The sequence below is a fragment of the Leiobunum rupestre genome, chromosome 3 (genome assembly GCF_980474605.1).
Source record: "Leiobunum rupestre chromosome 3, qqLeiRupe1.1.hap1, whole genome shotgun sequence".
Lineage (NCBI taxonomy): Eukaryota > Metazoa > Arthropoda > Arachnida > Opiliones > Sclerosomatidae > Leiobunum > Leiobunum rupestre.
In genome coordinates, this window is record NC_143386.1 from 77,395,885 (window position 1) to 77,408,522 (window position 12,638).

The following is a 12,638-nucleotide window of genomic DNA, read 5'->3' on the forward strand; positions in this document are numbered from 1 at the left end:
TATTTTCAGTTTTATAATCACATAGTTCCATTTATATAGCTTTAAGCATATCAGTAATTGATTGGAGGGTAATGTACAACTTGTCAATGAGGCTATCGTTTGAGCGAACGTTACTATTAGGCATAAAAAATGAATTTAAGATATCAGGCAAATTTAAACAAGATGAGTGGTTCTGGGTAGACGACGCCTCATTTGCATATTCAGTATCCTCCACGTCTGAGCTGTCGTCGTAAGCCAAGGCTTTAATGTCTTTTAAGCGAAGCCTATTCATTCCGGGCGTATTTATGAGTGAATCGTCAGCCTTCTTTAATTTACAGAGGTCACACTTAAATATTGACTCACCGTTATCATTGAAATAAATCGTATAGTCATCGTTCAAAATATCGTAGCACGAAGCGTGAGAATGAAGTCCACATGCCTTGCAAGGCAAAAATTTTTGACTACCATAAACGCCGAAATCGCACTTGCTACACAAACCACAAGGGCCAGGAATTCCTTTAGCTTTCGGTTTCTTTTACCAATTCCTTAACTCTGGTGTGGGCAGATTTAGAACTCATAATTGTCAACGGCGTAGGCTTAGGCCTAAGCCTCTGTCGCTATATATATATATCTATAAATAAGAAACTGAACTAGAAAAAGTTATAAATGAAAGATATTAGCAATAATTTTAATCAAGACTGTGTTCAAGTTAAAAAAAAAGAAATTTTGGATGTAATTATAGTTTCTATTTTCACGATCAACAGATGACGTTATCTTCCTATAGAGAGAGCCTGAAGGTGCAAAGAGAGCCCTGTGGCTTAGAAAATATAGTCATGGGTTTTCCTCCAATAACAATACTAATATAAATAAACATGGCGTTTTAAGTCTCTTTTTTACTACCAACGCTTACTCGACTTGTGTGGAGCTTGAGATTTTAATTAGGCATGATATGTGTAATTCTATCATGGATTAATGAGGTTAATTATTTAATGATTCTACTTAAATTGAAAAGTTTATTGACTTATATAACATCAATTAAATTCATATAATTAGCTTACATAGAACGTTGCCAGCTCCTTTAACCACTTAATTTCTTTTATAATCATACAACATTTTTAATTTAACATCAAAAAATCAAATTAATTAGGTTATAACTCATTTCGATTACTAATGTGCAAAATAAATATGTACGTAGTTATTTTATCTTTGCAACAACGAAGCTGACGTCTATCGGATTGAAAATCAACGCCAGAAGCCTAAAATAAGCTTTTCATTTGAAAAATATTGTGCCGTATCAAGCAATGAAGGCTACCTCTCTTTCTAGATTTTGATCATACCACCCTATTAATTTATCCCTGGCTAACTACCCGAGATTTCAAAAATTGGTTTAAATATTTCGATTAGAATAGTAATAATTCAGAACTAAACACGCGTACTCATTTACAATTTAAAATTTTCTTAGTTTACTGTTACAGTTTTAAGGCTGAAATTTAAGGGAAGAGTTTATAATATATAAAAGGTGAGGAAAACCGATTTAAATTATTTTAAAAATATATTTCGCTTTTAAAAATTCCAAAAACAAGTCTTTCAACCTTAAACATTTTCAATATCTGCGCCTTCATAAATCTCAACTACTCCCCCTTTATTCAACCTTTCAATTGCTTTTTTTTAAATTCTTATTGGCCTGAAAGCCATATTTGTTTTTGATATAATTTTATATTTTTCTAAAAAATGCTATAATCCTATTTCATAGCTTTTTCAAACAATTTTGAAAAATGGCTGAGTAATGAAGTCGGTCTGTAAGTCGACATTTTTTAAATGTTTCTGGAAAAATACCCGTCTGGAAACTCAAGTAATAATATGAGTTAATGGTTTAGTTATAAAGGCATTAACTGCTTTTAATGTTTGAACGTTCAGTTCGCTGTCTCCCGACGAAGAATGTTTTAGGCTGTTTATGCAATTTAAGATTTCATTTTCACTCACTGGTTTAAGGTAGTCACTATTTGTTTTAGAATTTAGGGGTGCATCAAATGTAACAGAGTTTTGGTGTACTATTCTTTCTATAGTCTCGGCTATTTGGTCGCAAATTTCTGAGAAATACTCGTTTAAAGCATCCGACACTGCTTGAGGTTAACTTTTCGAATTCAGTAAATTGGTTTTTTATTTTTATCTCAAATTCATCACTGACTGTTTTACTTTTTTATCAGGACATATTTCTTTTATTACTTGGCATATTTTTAATGGGTCATTTTTGCGTTATCTATTTTAATTTTATAGAATTTATCTCTAGTCAAACGGAGGAGTTACAAATTGTAATATCGCATAAAAGGGTTCCTTTTTGGGCATTGTTTTAATTTATCTCGTTTTCGTATACTTATAATTAAACTATTAGTGATCCATTGTTTTAATGGTTTGGTTTAACTCCCTTTATTAATAATCACATTTGGTCTTATTTTGGCTAATCTAACATAAAATTTTTATGTATCAATAAAAAGATAAGTCTTGATTTTTATAATTTTAAGAGGGATATACGTTTTTGCCTTTTTAATATTTAAATTCAATAGTACCATTCGGTGATCAGTGAGACAGATATCGTTAATTAATGAGGAGGAATCATTATCAGCCTTAGACACGTTAGATTTAATGAAATAATGGTCTATACACGTATAAGTATTACTTGTAGAGCTTGTATAGTTAGACACATAAGACAAGAAGCCATTTGAATTAAACATTTCTAAATACTCCTCGTTAATTGAACCCACAACCGTATCCATGATATATTATGTTTATAGTTATAATTTTGTAACTCGGCTTCTAAATCAGTTATGAAATTATTGATATTAGAATTTGGGGATCTATAAATGGCTAAAATTCTACATTCTACAATATCGGGAGGGTAATTTTTATAGTTGCTTATTAATTTCTTCTTTAATGTACGCTACTATACCATCATTTTGATTGTAGAATGTAGTTGTTGGAATAGTTTTATAGCCCTTAATCTTATAGAGCTTATTTGGAACATTACTAAGCCAAAACTCGGGTAGAATTCATTTATATACACACAAAATTCATCAAAATTTTTTTCTTAACTTTTAATATTTTGCTGAATAATTTTCAACCCATTTTTCAAAAGAAATGTATTACAAGTATTTAGGTCATTAGCAGTTGAATTAGTATAACTTAAATTATGAAGGTTTAGTTCCATTTTTTTGTTAATAACATATAAAGTTAAATAAATAGAATAAATCAGTGCAAGTCGTTGTGGTTTTTAATACGGGATATTTTTGTACTTTCATCTTTGTGCATGAATATATCTCCTGCTGAGGCCCAGACATTCTTATGGCCATTAACTTTAGCATGTTGTTTGGTGTCGTATAACAATTTTTTATTGTAAGCTGTTAATTGATCAATTAAATAAACTGGGTTATTTGGGAGATTTATTTAGCAGAAAAACCCTCTTTCCTTTTTCCTTTATACACTTTCATCTAGGTTTTTTTAATTTTATCATTTGCGGACTCAAAAATTATTGTCGTTGGTATTATTTTACCTTGGCTTATTTTTATTTTCGGGAGTCTATAACAAACGATAATGTCGTCGGTATCGCATTCGTTTTTAGTTTCATCAATGCCTATAATTTCAAAGTTCCGACGCATCAAAAACCTATGAAGACTGAATTCTTGACTGTCTGGTTGTGATACGTGACGCTCAACAGTGATATGTTGAATAGTTAGTAATTCCTCCCGAAATGATGTCCATTTGCTTTCCAGACTGCTGCATGATACGGGTCCATCCCAATCCAGAGTTGCTGTAGGACTACGACAATAGGTGCTAAAATTCCTAGTGGGTCAACAACCTTTGCTGTGTCTGATAGAATAGTTCTCCTCGTCACAATTCTTCAAGACTTGTGTAGTGTTACCCTGAATATGAATTGATCTGCAGCTGGTTGCCAAGAGTCCCAATGTTTTAATTGCTTCATCGTTATCGATTCGAAGAGGACTTTGAATTTCCCTCAACTTGGAAGGTATCGAATGTAGGAAAACCGGGTTGTTTGCGGCCCACTTTCTCAACACAAATCCTCCATTTTTGTTAAGTTCATCAGCTCCGTTTAAATTTGGAATAGTTTTGACAGGGACTCCCCTTTAGTCATAAGATTGTCTACGTAGAAATCTTTGGCGAGTACCGAGAAAGCCATCGGAAAGTTTTCCTTTTCGTCGAGTGCTACTTCTTTGTGTACCTTAACTGCAAGGTATGGTGCTGATGCTGTACCATATGTCACAGTAAGCGGGCGGTAGTCTTCAATGGGTACCCGTTTATTTGGTGTCCAAACGATTCGTTGAAAATAGATATCTTCGCGATGTATCAAGAACTGTCTAAACATTTTTGCTACGTATGAAACCATCACGAAGGTGTGGAAACGATATCGTAAAATTTGGTTTACGAGATCAGCTTGGATCTTAGGGTTTAACCAGGAGAATGTCATTTAGTATTTAAAATGATGTAGAATAAATTATAGTACCTAACGTTATAGCTTTGTAAAGGACATTCGCCAAAACTGTTTTTTTTTAGAAAAACACCGTTAATTAACAAGCGTTGGTGACTGAGTAGTTAGAGTACATGTCCTGCACGAGGCAGACCGTGGATCGATTCCCGGTCGGCACCAAAAAATCGCAAATTGATAGTAAGACGAATACCGTGTACAATTGGTGGAAAACCTGCCATTGGACGTTGAGAGGTTGCATAAAACTCAGCACTCGGTCCGTCCCAAAGTTATTAAGAAGGAGAGAAAACGCCCATACAAACACAACAGATTCAACATCCACAACAATATGTTTGATCAAAGTCTATTTTGACTCGTTACCTTTATGGAGTATTCATCTTCACTCTCACTGAATGGTGGACTTATAGCTCAAATGTGTTCCGTGAATAATTTAGTGAATTTGTATTTCCAAAAGTACGATTTGCGTTGAATTCTCCGAAAGTTCAGGAAGTTTCGCTGTTTTTAAAGTTCATTTTGGACCTGTACATGTTTCAATTTAACTTTTTAAGTTTATTATTCATTACTCTCACTGAACGGTTCACCTAAAGCTTTATTTCATACTGTTATATGTTATATATTGAATTTGGAATTCCAAAAGTAAGATTTGCGTTGAATTCTCCGAAAGTTAGGGAAGGTTCGCTGTTTTTAAAGTTTTGGACCTGTACATGTTTCAATTTAACTTTTTAAGTTTATTATTCATTACTCTCACTGAACGGTTCTCCTAAAGCTTTATTTCATACTGTTATATTTTATATATTGAATTTGGAATTCCAAAAGTACGATTTGCGTTGAATTCTCCGAAAGTTAAGGAAGGTTCGCTGTTTTTAAAGTTCATTTTGGACCTGTACATGTTTCAATTTAACTTTTTAAGTTGATTATTAATTACTGTAACTGAACGGTTCGGCTAAAGCTTTATTTCTTACTGTTATATTTATATAGTGAATTTATTATTCCAAAACTAAGATTTGGAGTGGATTCTCTTTTTAATTTTATTATTCAATACTGTCACTGAACGGTTCGCTTAAAGCTTTATGGGGTAGATTTTAAAATGAAGCTTCGAGAAACAGCAATTTCTAGAGTAAATTTCCATCCGATAGTCTAAATTATTTACTTTTAAGGAAAAGTATTAAATGGCTAAGTTTTATTTTGTTTCTAAATTAAAAATTAATTTTATTGAACTTATACATTTTTATAGTTTAGTTCTAAGTTTTGTAATTTATATGTTAACTACTAATACTTTTCCATCTTTCGAAAACTTATCGTAAAAGTTTAATAACCTAATATAATAAATTAAATTTTTTAAATTTTAATACAGTGTTCGTGTTATTTCAATCAAATTGTACACTTGTTGCTAGATTTTTCCATTATCTTGTATTATTAACGTTTTAAAAGAAATTTTAACATAAAGTTTGGCTTTTTGTATATTTGTTCATAATACGATATCCAATGAACGTCCTAGTTTCATCCTTATTGAGCCATGATTGAACCAAATTAAAGGCCCAAAGACATATCTAGGTTTATAGAAAGACATCCAGGGGACGACCGCAGTCAGACGTCCGAAAACTCGTCCCCGGAATGTACTACGGCTCTAGACAAACCGGACATTTGGTCGTCCTTTAACGTCCAACCGACGTCAACCCCGGATTTTGGGATGTCTTACGGACTAAGGCAAGATCCGAGTGTGACGTCGATCGGATGTCCAAAGGAAGTTTTTGTGTTTGCTGGGATAGGGTATTATTCTTTGGGAACCAAATCCCTCTGGACGAGACAATGAAAGCCCATGTAGTTACTTTCTTGTTAGGAAAAGCTAATTAATTTTTCTATTAACTTTGCGCGAGACTAGATTTGGACTTTGTGGTCTTACGCAGCAACTAATGACCTCGGGTTCTCCCAGGGGACAGCAACATCGCAAATCACAACATAATCAGTCTTCGAAGATTAAATCTGGCTTGTATAGCCTACCATCGCGGTCCGTGATCCACGGTTCCACCATTGCTTTTGTCTGCTTATACCCTTTAGTTGTGACCAATAGGTCGACTACCTTATGGCGTTTAATTATAGCAGCTTTAGCAATGGTACAATCATTTAAAATATGGGATAGAAACTCAATTCTGTTTGGACAGAAGTGGCAGTGGCGGTCCACTCTGTAACTAGGGGCACCTTTGAAAGGCAGCAAGTTCAGACGGGTCTTGATCTTCCGAATTAATTATCTTGAATTAATTGATTAATCAAGGTTTGTAAACATACCGTTAGATTTGTTTCAATTATTGCCTTAATCCAGTCCTGCACCATACGCGGTATTTAATAATCATTCGCTCCAGTAAAATTTGACCGCCGACTTAGTCCATTCGATTAGACCTAATATGTTTTAGTATTGATTTATCAATTTAGAAAAGTATGGCGTGGTAATAACCTCAAGGATTACTGGATCAGAATTTGTGTCTATCAATGCCATAGACTGGTATATTAGTTCGGAAGGAAATCAGACCAAGTCCGCCATCCGGGGCTGGTGCATAAAATAAGGTCATTTCAACACACGCCTAGTAACGCCTTTAATTTTATTATCCTGAGTAGTTAAGTCCCAGAAGGAAGAGGTTAGTACGGCGTGCCAATTTCCCCGAAAGGAAAGGTTGGTCACGTTTTATCGTAATTAACATTCAACCGTTAGGTCTTTGCTTCGTAGGGAACATTAGCCCGTAGAACCCAATCATATATTCTAGGTAAAAAAACGTATTTAGGTAATTTAGTAGTACCACAAAGAATTTTGTGGGAAATGAAATTTAATTTAAATTAATTTTGTTTTATATCTTCCATAATTTTTTAAACAAGCCAATTTTTTACAGAGTTAAAAAAATTAATCTATGAATTTTAATTTAGGTGTATCCATCTAGCATTGTGTAGATAATTTTGGGAATTATATTTACAGTAATAAAGTATGGTAAATGTTTAAATAATTGGCATAAAAATAAACATTCTGAGCATTCAAACTTAATCCTCTATATAAAGGCGTCTTAATTATTCAAAAGCTTAACAAGTGAGTAGACTGAAATTATTTTTATTTAAGGATCAGTTATCATCAGTACTGAACGAGTCATACAGCCAGCATAGGGCTGGAGACCCACCATTCAAGTACTGTTGATTAATGTTTGCCTTTGTTTCTTTAAATTACACTTTGCCTCGGTGAATAAAAATAACAAATGGTTGGTTTTTAATTTGAAAGCTCGGCAGAGTTGAAAACTCTTGATACATGATTGAGATAAAAGTAAACGATGAAAAGCTCTTCACAAAGTATGCTATTCTTCCCCATAAACACTCAAAGGTCTGTGTTTTACTGAAAGTTTTACCAGAATTAGCATATTTCTTTTTCTAACTAAAACCAGTTGAATACCTTTTATCTTGTTATCTAAGAACTTAATTTGACCAAACCAATGTTAAGTAAAATATTTAACATAACATTCAATATGTTTAATATATTAAATTACATTCAATAATATAAAAACTTCTGTTCAAAATATTTAAAATGAAACCTATTAGTTTTAGGAAAAATATGCCCTGTGAGGCAGAACAAAGGGACAGCTATTAAATAAAAAATGCTTTATTCAAAGCAGTTGGAAGGTTGATTTAAGGGGTAGTTGGGATCTATGAAGGCACAGATATTGGGAATGTTTCAGAATTAAAGAGATATTTTCTTGAAATTATTTTAAAAAGCAAAGTACAGGGTGTCTCAATTTGCTCGATCAGGCCATTTTCCTCAAAATGTAATTATTCTAGGCTTCTGAAAATTTCAGGGTTTATTTGCTAGGTATGAAAGGCTTGGGTTACTTAATTTCAGAAAAATCGAATTATTTTGTGCCGTTTGGGAAAATTTATTTTTTTCACCGGTAGGTGTCACGCAAAATGTTTCAATAGAAAACTTGTAGGGTATAGTCGAAAGTGTAAAAATAATTTTGGTTCGGTTGAAAAAGACCTATTTTTCACTGAGTTTGGAGGTCTGGGGAAAAACAAGGTGTACTGGCAGGCAATAGCCTTTAACGAATTGTAGGTTTCAATTATAAGATTTCGAAAAATAAACAAATACTAATTAGCCCAAGTGACAAATGTTTTTTAATGACTTCTACAAAATGTTTTCAAAAATGCCACCTTCTGATGCAATGCACAAATATGCACGATGTTGCACATTGCGAAATGCTCCCCGAACCATTTCTGGAGTCACCCGGAGACATTCTTCGATGATTCTTTGACGTAAATCTTCAACGCTCGTCACAGGTGTTTGGTATACTAAGTCCTTTACGAATCGCAAAAGAAAAAAGTCGAGAGGTGTTAGATCAGGGGATCTTGCAGGCCAACGAACAGGACCAGTTCTTCCGATCCATCTTCCAGGAAACTCGTCGGTTAGATATGCAACCACGTCACGATAATTGTGAGGTGGCGCCCCATCTTGCTGGAACCAGATGCGTCTGTACTCGGCCAGAGAAATGTCGTCCAACACGTTGGATATTTCATTTTGAAGGAGCTCCAAGTAGTTTTGACCGTTCAGACTATTTGGCAGGAAGAACGGGCCAATAATTCTGTCACCTAACAGACCAGCCCACAAATTTAAGTGAAACTTTACTTGGTGGCGGTGAGGAAATCCCCAGTGTGGATTCTCGTAGTCCCACATATGTTGGTTTTGACAGTTGAAAGGCCCATCTCTTCCGAATGAACATTCGTCGGACATCAGTAGTTGATCGTGAAAATCCTGGTGTGCGTCAGCCATGAGACAAAACCAATTGCAGAAGTTGAGTCGGCGTTGTCTATCACCGTCATGCAGTCCTTGGTGAAGTGTCGCTCGATAAGGATGAAAATGGTGTCTTTTGAGTGTTCTCCAAACGTAGGTTCGATCCAACCCTAAGTCAAAGCTGGCAGTCCTGACGCCCGCTCGAGGATAGGCGACGAAGTAGGCAAGTATGGTATTTTCCATGTCGATGTCCTGGAGACCACGACCCCGAAAACTCGGATTGATATTACCCCAGTTGTCAAAGTCGCGGACCACTCTAAGAACCGTTGTATGACTTGGTCTGCAATTGGGAAATCTTCGTCTAAATAACTGACTTACTAGAGTAGCATTACGACGACCTTCTCCGTAAAATAATTCTAGCATGTGGGCGCGCTGATCTCGAGTGTAAAAAGGCATACTGGACAACAATCGGCCAAGCTGAGATAATGTTCAACTTTGAAATGTAAACGCTTTAAATACTACTCGGACAATTGACATTTCACTTTAAAAAACAAAAATTAAAAATAAACGTAATTTTTGGTCTACAAATCTTTGTTTGATGATCTTACTCGTAAACACGTCAAGATGGATAACGTGGTCTTTGTCTACTTTGTCTAATTAGGTGTTGAACGTAATAATTCTCTTTAACAATAACTTTTTGCAGATCTGATTATTAACTACATAGCTGACAGCATAAGTTCCCTAAAATAAATGTACATATGTGTTGTGATTATGTACGATTGTTTACGTTGAAGGCTATTCCCTGCTAGTACAACTTGTTTTGTCCCCCGTACTCCAAACTCAGTGAAAAATAGGTCTTTTTCAACCGAACCAAAATTATTTTTACACTTTCGACTATGCCCTACAATTTTTCTATTGAAACATTTTGCATGACACCTACCGGTGACAAAATAAATATACCAAAACGGCACACAATCTTTCGATTTAGAGTTTTTTAAAGTCTTTTTGCCCCGCTTTATACGTGGGGGATAGGCAGCGGTGGGGGCTCATCGGTGGCGATTGTTCCGCCGTCGGCGGGATGACGTCCACATCGTCGTCGTCGACGTCTTCCCGACTTTTTTCTACCTCCGCTGTGGCGCTGCTGCTGCTGCTGCTGGTGGTGGTGGTGGCGGCGGCGCTGGTGGTGGCGGCAAGTGCGGGACTAGCATTTGGCGAAAATGGGTCGAAAGAGACGAGCACGTCCACCCCTCCAGCCACCCTCGTCCGCCGGCCCTCAATGGGTCGGAGTGTGCAATAACTGGTGGCTTTACCGGGGAGTCGGGGTCTGGCTCTTGTAACCCGTAAGGGCGGTGGCGCACTGGGAGATGTTAGCTCCGTCCAAAGGGTCCTATCTCCAATCTCTGACTTCGGTAAGGTGTGGGCTGGATACTGGGCTTCGGCCCAGGCTAATGGAGAGGGGCCGGGAAAACTGGCCACCTTGGCGGATTGGGTTGCCTGCTGTGGGGCGGCGGGCCTCCGTACGAGGGCATGGCGGTCCCATCTCCCGGCCTTTTGGATCACACCGGGATCTCCGGTGCCAGCTGTGCCGGGTTATGCGGACTGCTGTGTGCCTGTCATTCCCCTTTAGGCGCTCTCTCCAAAGGGCTTGGCTCCCTGCCTCTATAGGTGGGGTGTCGGCCGGAGTTGCTAGAGCATCCGTTATCTATCCCACTGCTGTGTGCGAAGTGGTAGGCTGGTCGTCCCATTGTTGCACCTTTTGCTGGTATTAAGCGGGGCAAAAAACTTTTAAAAAACTCTAAAAACTTTATTAATAATTATTATTATTTTCATCATCATAAATTTTTTTTTGTTTTTTCCCTCTCTCTTTTTGGTGTTTTTGCGCGAAACTTGGCCCGCGAACAGAAAACACTTTTTGTGTTTTTTTTTGATTTTTTAGGGCTTGCGCTCTCCATTTTTTATTTTGTTGGATTTTGGTGGCGCAATAAAAACCGTCATTTTGGAAAAACATTGTTATTCGTAATTCGTCGTCGAAACAGTCCTGGGGCGAGCAAATATTTATTTTGCGCGGGGGTTTTGTTTTTGGTCACGTTGGACCGTGGATGTTTCTGAGCCTTGTTCTCTCTCTCTTTTGCTGTCTTGGTCGCTCTTTAGTTCTATTCTCGCCGCTCCCGCCGTTTACATGCGCTTGCACTCCCGAGTCGTTTAGTCGCGCTCTTTTAGTACCGCCGTTTACGCGCGCTTGTACTCACGAGACGTTTAACACCTTAAATGGCTTGTTTCTTGCAATATCTCAGTCCCTTAATTGGGCTTATTACCTCTAGTATTTTCCCCCACCCTAAACCCCAACTTTCCCACCTTGGTCCCGAAAGTATCTTTGATAGACCTTAAATGGCTTGTCTTAAGAGGGTTTTAACACCTTAAATGGCTCGGTTCTCGGTGATATTGGCCCTTTTTTGGGCTAATTACCTCTAGTATATTCCCCCACCCTAAACCCCAACTTTCCCACCTTAGTCCCGAAAGTAACTATGTTGGAATCAAACTATTTCGGAACAAACTATGTTGGAATAAAAATTTGTTGCTAATATTGCGTCGCATGTAATTACCCACGGCCGTTGCTTCCCTAATCCTAACCTAACCTAACCTGGTTGTTATTGTTGCCGCGGGCGTGCCAGCAGCTCCACCACATTCCTCCCTTTGGACCATCCGTGGTACGTTTTTGCTCTCGCTAACTTGGGGTTTTGCGGGGGGGGGGTTTCGTGTTCATCAACCCGTTTTTAATTTTGTCTCTGCCGTCTCGCAGCTTCGACCTCAACCTGGGTACAGGCTTAGCGCCGGCCGGCATCCTCGACACCTCTTTACCTTCCGCTTCTCCTGCCACCCGCCGTCAATCCTGTTGCCGTTTCTCCTGATCCAGCGGCGCACCTTTTCGACGATTTGTTGGGACGACGACTGTTGCTTTTCACCACCGCCGCCTCAAGAATTTAGAGGATGATGATTATGAACTTAATAAGAATTTAGAGGATAACGATTGACGACGGGAGGACATTGATGATAACGCGAAATATTTTATATATTAACGTAACTCGTACAGTCTCGCACGTATGCCAAATATAGAGTTATAAGCGTAACTCGTCTCTTTGCCAAGAAACAGCGCTCACGGCCGAAAACCTGTAACGTCGGGGGTTGCGGGAACGCCTGAGAGCGGGGAATAACGAGATTAGGAGAGGATTTACCATAAGCCAGAATCCCCCAGGAGAGGATTTACCGTTAGGCGCAAGAAACCCCAGAAGAGATGCGGACGCAGATAAAAAACAAAATATATGTTACACGAAATTTATCAAGACGACGTTATTAATACGGACATTGATCAGTCGTGCCAAAAAAAACCATCAATCATCTGGGAAA